This window comes from Ascaphus truei, chromosome 7 (genome assembly GCF_040206685.1).
Source record: "Ascaphus truei isolate aAscTru1 chromosome 7, aAscTru1.hap1, whole genome shotgun sequence".
NCBI classification, from domain to species: domain Eukaryota; kingdom Metazoa; phylum Chordata; class Amphibia; order Anura; family Ascaphidae; genus Ascaphus; species Ascaphus truei.
The window spans coordinates 3,706,664-3,721,477 of record NC_134489.1 but is presented as its reverse complement, the minus strand read 5'-3'; the positions used below and the strand labels follow the sequence as shown (position 1 = coordinate 3,721,477).

Here is a 14,814-nt window from a genome sequence, read left to right as displayed (position 1 = left end):
ATTTCTCAGTGAGGGAAGCATGAAACAGTCTCTGTTGCACACATAATAAGTCCCAAAATCCTGCAGCTGCAAAACCTGTCCTGTGAGCAGTTCACTATCTCACTATCTATGTAGTGCTGTACCTGTTGGTAAACAGGAGGGCTGAGTGCTCCGCGATGTTGTGGGGAGAAACAGGACAGGTTCACAGGTTACTTTTGTTCTTACTTGGTGCAGCACCTCCAGTCAGCATGGATCCTCTGTGATGGCAGGGATGGCCCATACTGACACCTCTTCTTCTTTTAGCAGACAGTGAATCACACTCCTTTATATTTTCATGGGTCTTTATTGCATGCAGATTACTTAACAGAGCAATTACATTCTTCCCTTCTAGCTGTGTCCTGACTCAGGCTTTAGGCCCAGGTCAGGCCTGTTGATCCCTCCTCACATCTCCTTATGAGATGGAGGGCAAATGTTGCTCACTCCACAGAGGGAGGAGAGAAAGACACAAGGACCCAGAATTTGGGAAAGTGCCAATATTTATATCCTTTGGGGAGTGACTGTAACTCTGACTCATAACAAGCCAGATCTGGATACTGATAGGCCCTCACATCCAGTGTGTGGTCCAATCAGTACCCACCCCTCAGGTCTCTGGCTGTTGCTAAGGCCCGCCCTTGGATACTGCTGTTACAATCCAAGGATACAAAAGCACACACGCCTTAGGAAGGAATTATCCCATCCATTGCCTGCACTTAACAGGGCTTACAGTAGGAACAGACATAGTGGCCTGGTTGGCTATGCTATATACAGTATGTATGTATTGTGACATAGTCCCAGGATATTAGGTAGCTTTCTGTCGGATTTAGATCAGAAAGTGCAGACATATTTGTGACGGTGAGGGGGTACCCAGGCCAGTAAATAAAGGTATTATGCCCGGCTGGGTGCCCCTGAGTCATATGGTAACTGTGAAGTGTCAGCTCTGCAGCCCACTGCGGGTTGAAAGCCTGTAAATACATTAGAATTGTCTGTGTGGGTCCAGCTAGGGATAAGCGGACCACACGCGCTAAAATGAGCTACATTGAATGACTGCGGTCACCGTTAATGCACTGGTTCCGAGGGTTGCAACCACACGTACCATATCACTGTATTTAGGTCAATTTGATAAGTGGGATTGCGGTTAGGTTAGTTCGGCACAATGCTACACTGAGTCACGGCCTAAACCGCAGGTTAATTGGATAAGTGCAGTTGCGGTTAGCTTAGTTCCCTGCATTGCTACACCGAGTCACGGCCTAAACCGCAGGTTAATTGGATAAGTATGGCTGCGGTTATGTCTTCGCTTCAGGCCTTGCAACAATGAGTCACTGCCAAACCGCAGACGGAGAAAGTTTAAACCGCAGACCACACATAATTAGATAGCTAACTTGAGTTAGGGACATGCGGGAAAGATGAAAATTGGTGTGGGTATTGCTGGGGTCACAACAGTAAGACAGCCATGTTTTATGGGTTGTTAACTTTTGGGGAAAATAGTAAATGAAGGTTCCCCTCTTTTTTGGTATTAAAATTATAAAGAGCCAGGGCATTTGCATTCAGGCAGGCGAGGCAGCGGATACATTGGGAATTAGCAAGCTCAATATATGAATGGCCATTCCGGTGAGTAACTCATGCATATCTTAAGTGCGGAGTTCTAAGACACCATGCTGAGACCACTCCAGAGTGTCTAGGAAAGTCCGGACTTAAAAAGGTACCGACATTGGAAAGTGTAAAGTGGAGGGAAGTAAATATAAACAGGTTTCCCTACCAGATGTCCGGGACAGAGGTAGACATTCTGCCGCCAGAAAAGGGGCTTGGTCAGGTATGCTAAGCGGCTCAGGTTTGAGGTTAGCGCATGACCCTTGGCTTACCGTGAAGCCCCTTGCCCGGATGCAGGAACTCTGGGCAACTTTGACATAGGGTGGCAATTTAGTTCCCACGGAGTGATTGGCTGCACATTATACAGATAGGACTTTGGTCCTTTCAAAAGTCTGTGCTGCCAATCGGGAGAGTAGATTAATCTGAGCTACATCGTGCGGTACAAGAAATTCCATCGTAACTAAGACTTGTACCCTGCTTCAAAAGTTTGTTAGAACGAAGGATTCCCGAACGAATCCTGCAAGGACAGAACGAAAAGTTGCACTATGGATGTTTAATGTCATTAAATAATATTATTTAGTAAGGTTTCAAAAACAGATATCTGCATGTTTCATGATCCTCTCAGATATGGATAAACACCTCACAAGTTAGATATATGTTTGACATCATAGAACAATTGTGTGAATAACAATATATAAGTAGAAATATTATTACATGGTACAATATTTTTTTTGTTATTTGAATATGATGTATTATAGGTGACTCAGGATACGGGATCAGACCGTGGCTCTTAACCCAGACCATGTGACTGCGTAATGCTAAAGACTCCAACAGTAGGATAAATGAATGAATGAATAACCAGATACTTGTAGGGGGGACCCCTACACATAAACTTAATAGAAGACAGTTACTGGGTTGCAGTCCCGGATGGTAAGCTCACTAATAAGTGACGCTGTTGTTAACAATAACACCAGAAAGATTGAGCATAATAACCCCCTATAACGTACCAATTGTCTAAATAAAGTCCTGAACAGGAAAACATGTAGCAAGCGATTGACTCACTCTGAGTGCTGCACAGTCCATGCAATCCAAAGGTGAGGGGTCCCCAGGTGTGCGTCCGTCCAAGGGGTAGGCTAGTAGAGAAGGAGAAAAACTGGAAGAGCACTACTGTAGGTATCAAAAAAGTAGAAAGGAGGGTGCGTATTCCATAAAAAGATTATTTATTGGTCATGGAAAAATAGGGCAATGGAGAGCCCTACCAACATTTCACGGCTCACAGAGCGCTTTCCTTGAGAAGTGGGAGAAGGGAGAGAGAGGCAAGGGCGAAAGGAGAGAGGTGGGGGGAGGGTGAGAGAGGTGGGGGGAGAGAGAGATAGGTGGGGGGAGGGAGAGATAGGTGGGGGGTGGAGGAAGAGAGGTGGGGGGTGGAGGAAGAGAGGTGGGGGAGGGAGAGAGAGGTGGGGGAGGGAGAAACTCTAGTCATGGGCACCCAAAAGCTGTCTGCGTTCGTAAATGTGACAGTCTATATAACTCATAATAAGTAGCTGCAACCACAACAAACCATTCAATGTCTGTTAAGGAATTTGGTGTAACCGGTAACAACGGTCTGTTTGCTTGTCTAATAAACGCCACCGTCTCTCCATAGCTACGTCTTTAAGGTAATTGGAGGAGGGCCATACGCTGAAGAAAACATCCGTAAATTCAGCCTGGAGGAAATATATCGATTTAACAGACCCCACGAGAGGTACAGGAAAGCACTGTGTAAAAATACCATGTGTTGATACGATATTTATTTCTAATGGTCTAAGTGGCCCAGTGAATAAAGACACTGACTGAAAACAATGGCACTGAGGGGCCTATGCAGTAAAGTCCGATAGAAATTATCGGCAGGATTGAACTCGCCATGTTTTTGCCGTGTTGATCTCACGGTATTCAGAAAGGGCCGAATACCAGTGAGAGCAACATTTCTAAACATGGCGAGTTGCCGGCGCTGAGATGACCTGCCCTCCGAAAAGGGCTCACCCGGCGACTTGTACCTGCTGCAGAGAGATCCGCCTCACTCTGCGAAAATCTCGCCGGAAATAAAAATATTTTTACATTTAATGCAGGGGGTCTCCGGAGCAGAACCGCGTTGGTTTCAGGTCCGGGGACCCCTGCTTCCCGAGATACAGGCCCCATTATGGGGTGCCGGTATCTCCTATGCATGGAAATGTCCCGATCATGTAACGCAAAACATTTCCATGCATAGGAGATACCGGCACACCATACCAGGGTCTGTATCTCGGGAAGTAGGGGGTCCCCGGACCTCAAACCAAGGCAGTTCTGCTAGAGAGAACCCCTGCTCATCTACACTAGTCATAAAGGGGGGAAAGAGAGTGGGGGGGGAGAGGGGGGAGAGAGAGGGGGGAGCAGAGAGAGATAGGGGGAGAGGGGAGGGAGATAGAGGGGGGAGATGGAGAGAGGGGGGATAGATAGAGATGAGGAGGGAGAGAGGAGGGAAGGGGGGACAGGAGGGAAGGGGGAGAGGAGAGAAGTGGGGGAGAGAGAATGTAGGGGATAGGGGAATGGGGGGAGTAGCCTGTGGGGACCTGGCCTAAGAAGGATGGGACCACCCGCTTCTGAGAGAGGGCAGAGAGAGAGAGAGTGAGAGGGGGGAGAGAGAGAGGGGGAAGAGAGAGGGGGGAGCAGAGAGAGGGGAGAGGGAGAGAGAGGAGGGGGGAGCGGAGAGAGGGGAGAGAGAGAGAGAGGAGGGGGAGAGAGAGGGGGGAGAGGGAGAGAGGGGAGAATGGAGAGAGAGGGGGAGGGGAGCGGAGAGAGGGGGGATAGAAGAGAGTGGGGATTGGAGAAGGGGGAGCGAGGAGTTTGGGGAGCGGAGAGGGGGAGAGAGATGGAGAGGGGAGAGAGAGGGGAGGGAGAAGGGAGAGAGGGTGAGGGGGAGAGGAGGGAAGTGGGCGAGAGAATAGAGGGGATAGGGGAAGGGGGGAGAGAGAGAGGAGGGAAGGGGGGAGAGGAGGGAAGGGGGGGAGAGGAAGGAAGGGGGAGAGTGGAGCAGGGGGAGGTTTATTGGGGAGAGAATGGAGAAAGGAGAGAAGGGGGAGAGAGAGGTGGGAAGGGGGGAGAATGAAGGGGAGAGGGAGAGAATGGAAGGTCACAAACACACACAGAGACACACACACAGCCCCTATCCAGCCAATGACATGCCCCCTCCCTTAGTAGCCACGCCCCCCGCTCCTGCTCTAAAATTATTGCAGGACAGTCGATCGCTGATGCTTGGAGAGTTGGTGACGTCACCACTCTCAAGCATGAGCGAGCTCAGCGGAAGCATGGCCGCAGCCTAAGAAGGTTGGGACCACCCGCTTCTGTGTGGACTACCAGAAGCTCAATGTAGGGACGGTTTCAGATGCTTATCCCATGCCCCGCATGGATGAGTTGCTAGATGAACTCACGGGTGCAAAGTATCTGACGACCCTGGATTTAAGTAAAGGCTGCTGGCAGATCCCCCTGACCCAGGAGGCTAGGGAGAAGACAGCCTTCACCACTCCGAGTGGCCACTATGAGTTTTTAGTGATGCCATTTGGGGTGAAGAATGCCCGGCTACCTTCCAACGCCTGGTCAATAGGTTGTTAGAAGGGATGCAGAGTTACGCAAGGGCATACCTGGATGATATTGCTGTCTTTAGTAATTCATGGGATTCACATTTAGTGCATGTAGCAGCGGTGCTAGATAGAAATAGGGAAGCAGGGCTTACCTTGAAACCCACTAAGTGCTTAGTAGGAATGGCTGAGGTGTTGTATCTAGGGCACAGGGTGGATGGAGGGCGGAGGGCATCTGAACCAGATAAGGTTAAGGCAATAGTGCAGTGGCCCGTCCCCAAGACAAAGAAGCAGGTTATGGCTTTTTTAGGCACCGCTGGCTATTATAGGACGTTTGTCCCTCAGTACAGTGCTGTGGCTAAACCCCTGACTGATTTGACATAGAAGCGACTCTCAGTTCTGGTTGTCTGGTCTCCCGTCTGTGCAGTCGCATTTCAGGCATTAAAGACTGCACTGGCCAGTGCTCCAATCTTAGTTGCACCAGACTATTCTAAAAAGTTTTTGGTGCAGACCGATGACTCTGACTTTGGTATCGGTGCTGTGCTCAGCCTAGTGGGTGAGGAGGGAGGAGAGCATCCTGTGGTGTACCTGAGCCGCAAACTGTTGCCCAGGGAAGTGGGTTATGCCACTATTGAGAAAGAGTGTTTGGCGATTGTATGGGCACTGTGCAAGATGCAGCCCTATCTATACGGTTGCCCATTCACCCTGATCACTAATCACAATCCCCTAAGTTGGTTACAGCGGGTGTCCAGGGAAAAATGCCAAGCTCCTGCACTGGAGTCTTGCTCTGCAAGAGTTTGACTTTACAATACAACACAAAAAAGGCAGTGAGCGCAGCAATGCGGACGGACTATCCCGTAAGGACAGTCCCGTTGAACATGTAACCTCAAGAGCTGTGCGGCCAGCCAAAACCGCCGGATGGGGCGGTTGTAACAGCGCCTACACTTTGAGGTGGGGAGGTGTGACGGTGAAGGGGTACCCAGGCAAGTAAATAAAGGTATTTGGCCCGGCTGGGTGCCCCTGAGCCATATTGGGGAATTGTGATTGTCAGCTCTTCAACCCAATCATGGCATGTACTGTAACTGCATTTGTAATAAAGGTGTATGTGTAATTTTACTGTTCCAGGAGTGCCAACAAGCGGAGAGGTGCAGGGCGTGAGTTTCAGAGGTGATTTTACGGTAAAATGTTGTCAGGGTGTGTTTGGGTAGAAGGGGGCCAGTATTGCGGGTTACTCCGAAACCTTTACTCAGGGATCCCCTCAGATCCCTGAGGACATCAGGAACACAGACCACCGGATAAAATCCTCCCTAGAAAGCAGTAGCAGCTCACCACCAAATCTCCCTGCTTCAGCACAGACCAGAACAGTAAGACTGGGCAGGGAATTGAATTACATTCAAAGATCCCCGGTATATGCCCCCCCAAAAAACAGAACAAAGGGGGGGGGGGTTCAGTGTATGATTTGGCAAGGTTTCTCTGTATAAGTGGAAAAGAAAATGGTTTTAAAAGTACCCAAGGTTTATATTTTTATTAAAGTAAGCTTCAAAAGGCAATCCAGGATATGGAGGTGTTAACCATTTTGTTAACAAGGGGGAGGGGAAGAGGAAGATAATTTCAATAAGCCCTTCTGGCCAGTTTCAAAGGCAATCCAGGATATGGAGGTGTTAACCCTTTTGTTAGCAAGGAGGGGGAAAGGCAGGAAAACTTCAATACGCCATCCTGGCCAGCTTCAAATGCTATCAATACAAACCTTTTGTTAGCAAGGAGGGGGAAAGGCAGGAAAACTTCAATACGCCGTCCTGGGCAGCTTCAAATGCTATCAATACAAACCTTTTGTTAGCAAGGAGGGGGAAAAGAAGAGAATTTCAATAAGCCATCCTGGCAAATGGCTGCTCTGCCCAGACTGAGCGGCGCCAGGTAGAGGGGACGGGCCTCATACAGTGGTGGCCGTTTTTAGTCTCCTGCAGCCGCCACCGCGGGATTTTTAAATGTGCGGGCAGACGCGGGCTTTTTTTCTTTAGTTTCGACGCCACTGGCGCTTTCAATGTTCAGCACCATTAGCGCTGAATGGAGATGCGGCTGGCGCGCGGCCAAGAGATGCGGCTGGCGCGCGGCCAAGAGATGCGGCTGGCGCGCGGCCAAGTTCGGCTGTAAAAGCAAACAGCCCCGAATAATTACGGTGATGTTGGAGATTTAAGGGGGCCGTGACAGTATGCTAAGCGGCCAAGGTGCAAAGTCGGTACATGCCCAGAGCAGACTGAGAAGCCCCCCTGCCTGGTTTGCAAAGTAGTGGCAAATCCGTGATAGGGGGAAGGAATTATTCCCACAGAGTAGATTGGTTGCATGGGTTAAGTTGAGGCCTGTTTAGTGCATAAAAAACCCTGCAGCCCATGGGGAAGGAGTTCCATCATGTAACAAGATTCATCATGCAGTGAAAGATCCATCCTGTAACCAGACTTAACAGCGTAACTAGTAAGTGTATTTTTTGTTGTAATTGTAAATCAAGCTGTGTATGTTCATTCTGTAAATAAACCACAATTTATTTTATCTCTTGCTTTGCTCAATCAAAGGATCCGGGTATTTTGGTGTTAAAAGCATTGGTTTCCCGTGACACTATTGTATCACTTTGCACTTATCCATGTATTCCTGCAGCCTGCATTTTGTACATTTTTATGTTTGGTGCACCCCTATCTGCTTTAGACTTTTTAAATTTTTAACTACTTCCTACCACCATGCTCACCAAGCTACCTAGGGTAGTGTAGCCTCACTTCCCTGTCCCCGTTCTTACCCACCCTCTTACTCCGCCACACTTTTATGCTGTGCCTTTGTGTATAGAGCTAGTTAACAGGTCCTATTTAGAGAAAGAAGGGTGGACATATACATTTGTACTATCTGCGGTGTGCTTCTGTATTTCGTTTCTTCTCTTGCATGCACATGCATTGGTGGGTATAACAGGGACTTATCCCTGTTTAAATAAAGCAGCCTCAGAGCTCTGAAATCCATCAGGGAGCTGTTTAATTGCAGGCAGTCAATTAACCAGTTTCCACCTGGTAATCAGACATGTTAAAAAGCCTCCTGTGAGAGAAGCCTAGAAAGGACTCCATAGCACACAACTGTGCTGACACATGAGAGCAGAGAAGACTGCACACAGATACTGTATTGAGCAGAAAGGATGTGCTGAGTTCAAGACACCCAGCCACCTATATTCCTGGACACAGAGGACCCAGGAACCTGCCAGAGACTGACATGAAGGGCCACCTGATTTAAGGTACCGCTTGAGACTTTGGGATGATATGCTAGTAAGGGGCTTTTCCTTCCAGTCTTGTAGAGGGGGACTGGGGAAGTAAGTTAGCCCTTACACAGGGATAGGTGTTTGTTGCTTTGTTTATTTTTGTGTTTGTATGCTGTAATGTGTTTGAATGGACAGGCTCAATAAAGCCAAGTTTAATTTCACCCAAAACTGTCTCCTTGTGTGTATGTCTGCACCTCCCTCTTACAGTGGGGTTCAGGCCTTTTCCTACCAGGCAGTTCTAGCACCCATACAGTACCTCACAATTGCCATATATTCCAATTGTTCATTCTTTTTGTTTATTCCTTATTCCCCTTTGAAGTATGTTTAGAAATTTAGGTTAGGGGCAGATAAACTGAGGGGAAAGCAGCATGGGTGCCATACAGTAGCTGTAGAGATGAAGGTTGTAAAGCAGGATCTACAAAATGAATAGTAATGCCAATCTGTTTAAACTCCTCTATATGGCACCCACATGACGCATCGCACTACATTTTAGATTAAAATAACACCTGCTCAAAAAAGGTTGGGAACCACTGCTCTAATTAGTTAAACAATTGCCTTGTAGTGCATTTGGCATTCTTAAAAGAATACAGTGACCGTGATGACATGCTGCCCCATGTCTGAAAGACAAATAGGTTGTACATTATTGTTGGCATTGCCGGTACGTGGAGACATAGGACCTGGATTGTGGTAAATGACCTAGTTATAAGTTATTGTTCAGCCACTTTGATGCAGTTTACAAAAGTTTTGAACATCGGTACTAACTGGAGATTTATTGTACATTGTAAGACTTTCAAGTTTTTACTTCTAGTTTTTCTTCTTCACTCTAATAATAAGATTTAATAAGGAAGTAATAGAGTTGACTGCTGTGTGTGACCCTGTAGTTAGGCGGTATAAGTGAAACACTGTAGGCTTTTTATTTCGTCTATCTGTGTGTTGGGGGAAGTTTACAATAGCAGTGTTGGTGCATGTCATGAACGACACACCTGTGAGCACGTGTCTTGTGTATGTGACAAGGATTAATACCTCCAGCTATCCAGCTGACTCACTTATCTTCCCACAGGGTCCCTAAAATGAGTGATATCTCCCCCTAACCCCTCACACTACACATCAATTCACTGCCACCACCAAGGATAGTTTAAGTCTTACTGCCGCTGTCCTTGTCCCTGTTTCTTAGGAAAAAGATGATTAACACACCTTTTGTAGAAAAATGTCTGAAGCGTGCAAAGTTCAATTAGAACCCCAAAACAGTGCTTATATTATAGATTTAATATACAAAAATAGTACAGTGCTTAGTTACAGAAAAAGAATGTTACAAGAACATACAATATAATAATTGCAGACAGTTTCATAAAATAAACAGAATCAAAACAGAAATTCTAAATACATCACCACATAATAATAACAGATCTCTCCAAGAGGTCGTGGAGATTGGAATATGAGAATTCATGTGTCTTATTGACATAAAACACTCCTGTTGCATTCTAATTTCATATCCCAAATACAGGCTTTTTATCCATAGGCGTGTCCTTAACTCCCCTTCATCAATCTCTTGATATTTATGATGGGGTGAGAGGATCTTTAAAACTCAAAAGACTTAGAGTAAAAATAACCTCATAACTTTCTTTCTGTATCTCCTAGAATAATGAAGCCCGCTTTATTGCATCCTGGCGTGGAAGTGAAGCCCGCAGCAGCTGGAGAGACCCGGAGTCTGGCAGCAATCAGAGACCCAGCAGCTGGACGTAGAGGTTGGGCCCGACATCTGGCCAGGCCAAACTTCCAGGGCTAGCCGGTATAGCCTGCTGCAGCCACCGGGCCCGGGACACATGTCGTGGCTCTCCCCCCCCTGTCGGCGGCCTTGACCCCATAATCCCAGACTAGGTTACACTACGAAAACCCCATTTTAGACATAATCACAGAAAAACGCCCGGATCATTCTGGCCTGACACCAATAAAACAAAACATGTATTTTTAAGATGTAACGTCTGACTAAAATAAACCTTTTGTGTCCTGGAGTGTTAGAATACGGAATAGTAAGTAGGTCCTATCGTCACAGTGCAGAATATTACCACATCCCACCAAAGGGGGACAATGAAACCTGCCACATCTGTATATAAATGCTCAATGCTTTCCACAAAATGCTGCACCTGTTGTGAACAGCGGATATTTCCTTTTCAGTTCTCAAAGTGGCCATGCTACATCATGACATGTATCAGAACATTCTCTTTGAACTTGCTGTCTTTCCTACATCACAGAACCTCTGCATACAGACTTCTCTATCTCCTGCACTGACATGTCTGTCTGCAGTTCCTTTAGGCTCTGGATATCAAACAATCACTTCTTCCCTTTATAATTATTTTAGCAGAACATGTTGGAACAATGGAATGAAAGGCTGATGTCTTATTAATAATAAAAAAAAACACGCTCAAACTAGTGAAAATAATATGCTTCTGAAAGGGCAGAACTCCAGTCTAAAGGGGATTCAATAGTAAGAGTAATGCCGCAGGGAGCTGGTTAATTACAGCTACAGACAATTAACCAGTCTCCACCTGGGTTATCAGATAGGTAGAAAAGCCTGTACATATTACTGTGCTCCTCCCTATAGAGGTTTGCTGCTGGTAAAAAGACAGGCTTTACAAATAGAAAAACAAAAAGAACGATTCCTGCGCTCCTACCAATTGGGTTAAAATAAAAAAGTGATCTCATGAATAAGGGTTATTTCGTTAAATCCTTTGGCCAAAGCGTTATAAGCCTGCAGCGAACATCAAGGCATAACCGAATTTGCAGGTACCTACACTGAATATATGTAGTTATTATCCCATGGACTAGTGAAAATGTGAGAAAGCCCTGAAGGGGTTAAATAAAGCATATGCTTATTGGGAGTAGTGCAAGGAAAAGCTGCCTAAAGCCAGTATCATAGTTACCTTACTATAGAGGTAGTTGTATGAATATAAAAAACTTTATTAGTAACCAGCAATGTACAACAGCATGAACACTCTTACGTGTTTCGTCCAAGCCAGTTGTTAGGCACTGCAATGGGCACGAGTTTTGCACCATCATATGCAAACTTATTTATGGGTTTATGGGAAGCACAATATATTTATCACAGCAATAATATCTATCGTTCACAAATAATTTATTTCAAAAGATTCATCGACGATCTCATCATAGTATGGGACGGCGATGAATCATCACTTCTTACATTTATCAATCTACTTAATTCTAATGACAGAAATATTAAATTTACTTATGAGCATAATATTAATTGTATAAATTATCTAGACCTGCTCCTGTACATCGACCATGATCAAAAAATCCAAACTGATATATTCCGTAAACCCAATTCTAGGAATACATTACTGTCAGCAAAAAGTTGCCACCCCCAATCATTACTCAAAGGCATCCCTAAAGCTCAATTTATACGGTTAAGACGTATATGTTCAAATGATGAGAATTTTTATTCACAATCAAAAGCATTGTTTCAAAGATTTCAGGCCAGAGGCTATAACAGCAGGGATATCCAAACGGCATTTGAACATGCAAGATCTTTGGATCGTTCTGTACTCCTGGAAAAATATAAGAAAAAGAAACGTTTTATGGATCAAACAAAACCTGTCCCTGAGCTAAGTGATTTGAGTCCATTTTTTGTTACCACATATAATCGACAATGTAAACAAATATGTGCTATCATACATAAACATTGGCATACTCTGTCACTTGACAGGGATATTGTAGAGTATATAAAAAATGGGCCAAGATTCACATTTAGGAAGGCTAAATCTTTAGCATCACACCTGGCACCTAGCCATTTTCAGTCAAACTCTAATAAAATAAAAGGGATCCCTAAGGGCTTTTTTGCATGTGGAAATTGTTCTATGTGTAGGTATGTCCACAGTACCAAATATGTAAAATCGGAATCTAACGCAAAAAAAACCATTTTATTAAGGAGTTTCTAAATTGCAATACGTCCTTTACTATATATCTTTTAAGATGTGGCTGTAACAAAATGTATGTAGGACGCACAATTAGACCTGTTAAAACTCGCATAGCAGAACATCTAAGACTAATCAAAAGAAATGATACTACCCACCCTGTCCCTAGACACTTCTCTAGATGCCCCAAAGGAGGTATAAATAATTTCTCCTATACTGCTATTGAGCATATACCTTGTCATGCTAGAGGAGGACATAGGGAAGGTGTATTGAATAAACAAGAAATGTACTGGGTGTACACCCTGAACACACTCCATCCGGCTGGAATCAACCAAGACTGGGAGCTCAAGCACTTCTTGGTGGGGTGATGGCCCAGTATGAAAGGTGTTCAGGGTGTGCTTAATGTCCAAATTATGTCTATTTGGGTATCATTACCCATTATAGAAAAATCATTAATATAATGTTAATTCAAAATGTCCACAATGTGTATTATAACATTTATTAAGTTTTGAGAATTAATTCTATGTTACATTATTCATTTATTTCTATGATTATGTAAGTTACAATTCCTATCCACTTTCTTTCAGATCAAATTTATTAATTAATTATTATACAATTTATTAATGTTTTATTTATACCAGTATTTGAACATAATGCCTTGTATGATTTTAATTTTAATTTTATACAGCATTAGGCTGTCATTTTAACATTGTTAACAATGTATGCAATATTTGCATCTCTGTATGTCCCTTCATGTATAGAGCGATGTGATATAAACAGTCCTATAGTATAGCGAATCACCTAATTGATTTCCGCAGTGGTAGATTTATCTGACCTTAGAAATGATTGGCTGTTGATCTAACTCTCTCCCTATATAAACTGGGACATTGTGCATGAACAGCACTCTTTGAAAAAGTCCTGGCTTGGACGAAACGCGTAAGAGTGTTCATGCTGTTGTACATTGCTGGTTACTAATAAAGTTTTTTATATTCATACAACTGGCTGAGTGAAGGTGCTGTGAACCTCGGAAGCAATCTCCATTTTTTTCATCTGTGACATCATATCCGGTTGGGGCACGCAGACGCCAGCAAGCAGAATCCCAGCACACAGAGCCTCCAGGATCAAGCTTGCAGCCGCAAACAGGAACGGCTTTCAAGGGACCTCCACGCGATACACAGGGGAGACAGGTGAGGATATATTGGTAGCCGGGCCGTGATTTACTTGGGGGCGCCCCCTTGGGAGGTGTCCCCTTGTACCTCTAACCGGTTTTCCAGTACCCCACTCCCCTTGTTAGTATCGGAGATACCCCAATATTGCCTTATTACCTGCATCACCTGTATACCGGCGTCAAACCTTCTTTCCTAAAACACACTCCATAGTGCCTGGTAGTGGCCTCGATAATTGGGGTTACCCTATTTTTCCATTTACTATAGAGGTAAACTGTGGGTGCACAAATTCCCTGGTGTGAATATAATAAAACTTACATATATTTATTTCTGCCAGCCTTATACATTCACCTACTCTTGGAGGGTGCTGTGCAGACTGACACTGAAGTGTGATATACCTGTTCTAACTGGAAAAATGGTAGGGGTTCTTTCCTGAAGGGAGGAGACATATCCCTCCAAGGAAATGCTATGTAAAGCAGATAAGCCAATAAGCCTACCCCTACGACGTTTCAGTGACACTATATTAAAATGCTCCTATGGGGTATGCAGCAAGGTAGAAAAGCCTCCTGCTTGAACTGCAGTAGATCTCTTGAGCACAGAAGGACTGTGTTGCCAGAAGAGACTCACAAGGAACAGTTGTCTTGAACACAGAAGGACTATGCTGCCGGAAAGACACCCTAAAAAAGACCCTCTATTTCAGGGCGCAGCAGATCCTGGAACCCCAATAGTGCCCCCCCAAAGGACCCAACCCAGAGACCGACATAAAGAGCCCCCTGCTTACAGGTACCTCTTTGGACTTTGGGGTCATAGGTTGCCAAGAAGCCTATCCTCCCAGCCCTGCAGTGTGAGGATTCGCCATCCTGGCGGCTTAAACTCATCATATCATACCTTCCCTTCAACCTCTGGAGACGCCCAGGATGCGCAACGTTGCGGCGGCCCTCCTACACGCGCGCACGCGGATGGTGCGCGATCGGCTCGTTCTGCGGGTCCAGCCTCCGGACTCCGCCACCGCTCTGACGTCGGTGGCATGCGGTGAGCGCGTGAGTGGTGCACAATCGGGTCTCCACGCTCTGACGCTGGTGACGCGCGGGGTGCAATATACCACACGGAATTCCGCCCTCACTTCTAATCAGGCTGCACAATAGGGCGCACCTGTGCGACCCAGCAGCCTATCAGGTTTCTTCTTCCTGGCTCCTTGCTGTCTTCCTATTGGAGGGAAGTCCTTTATATGA

At 45.5% G+C, this 14,814-nt stretch overlaps 1 long non-coding RNA gene across 3 annotated transcripts in view; it reads left to right on the top strand.

The window, feature by feature from the left end:
• Window positions 1-13,414, top strand: part of LOC142498637 (uncharacterized) — a 30,618-nt gene extending 17,204 nt beyond the window's left edge. For 2 of the 3 annotated variants that reach the window (XR_012802513.1, XR_012802511.1), the window contains 2 exons: window positions 3,251-3,349; window positions 10,126-13,414. This is a non-coding gene — a long non-coding RNA (uncharacterized LOC142498637). Of the gene's footprint in view, window positions 1-3,250; window positions 3,350-6,323 lie in introns of all 3 variants that reach the window. The other variant, XR_012802512.1, reaches the window with a different exon arrangement.
• Window positions 13,415-14,814: the final 1,400 nt, after the last annotated feature.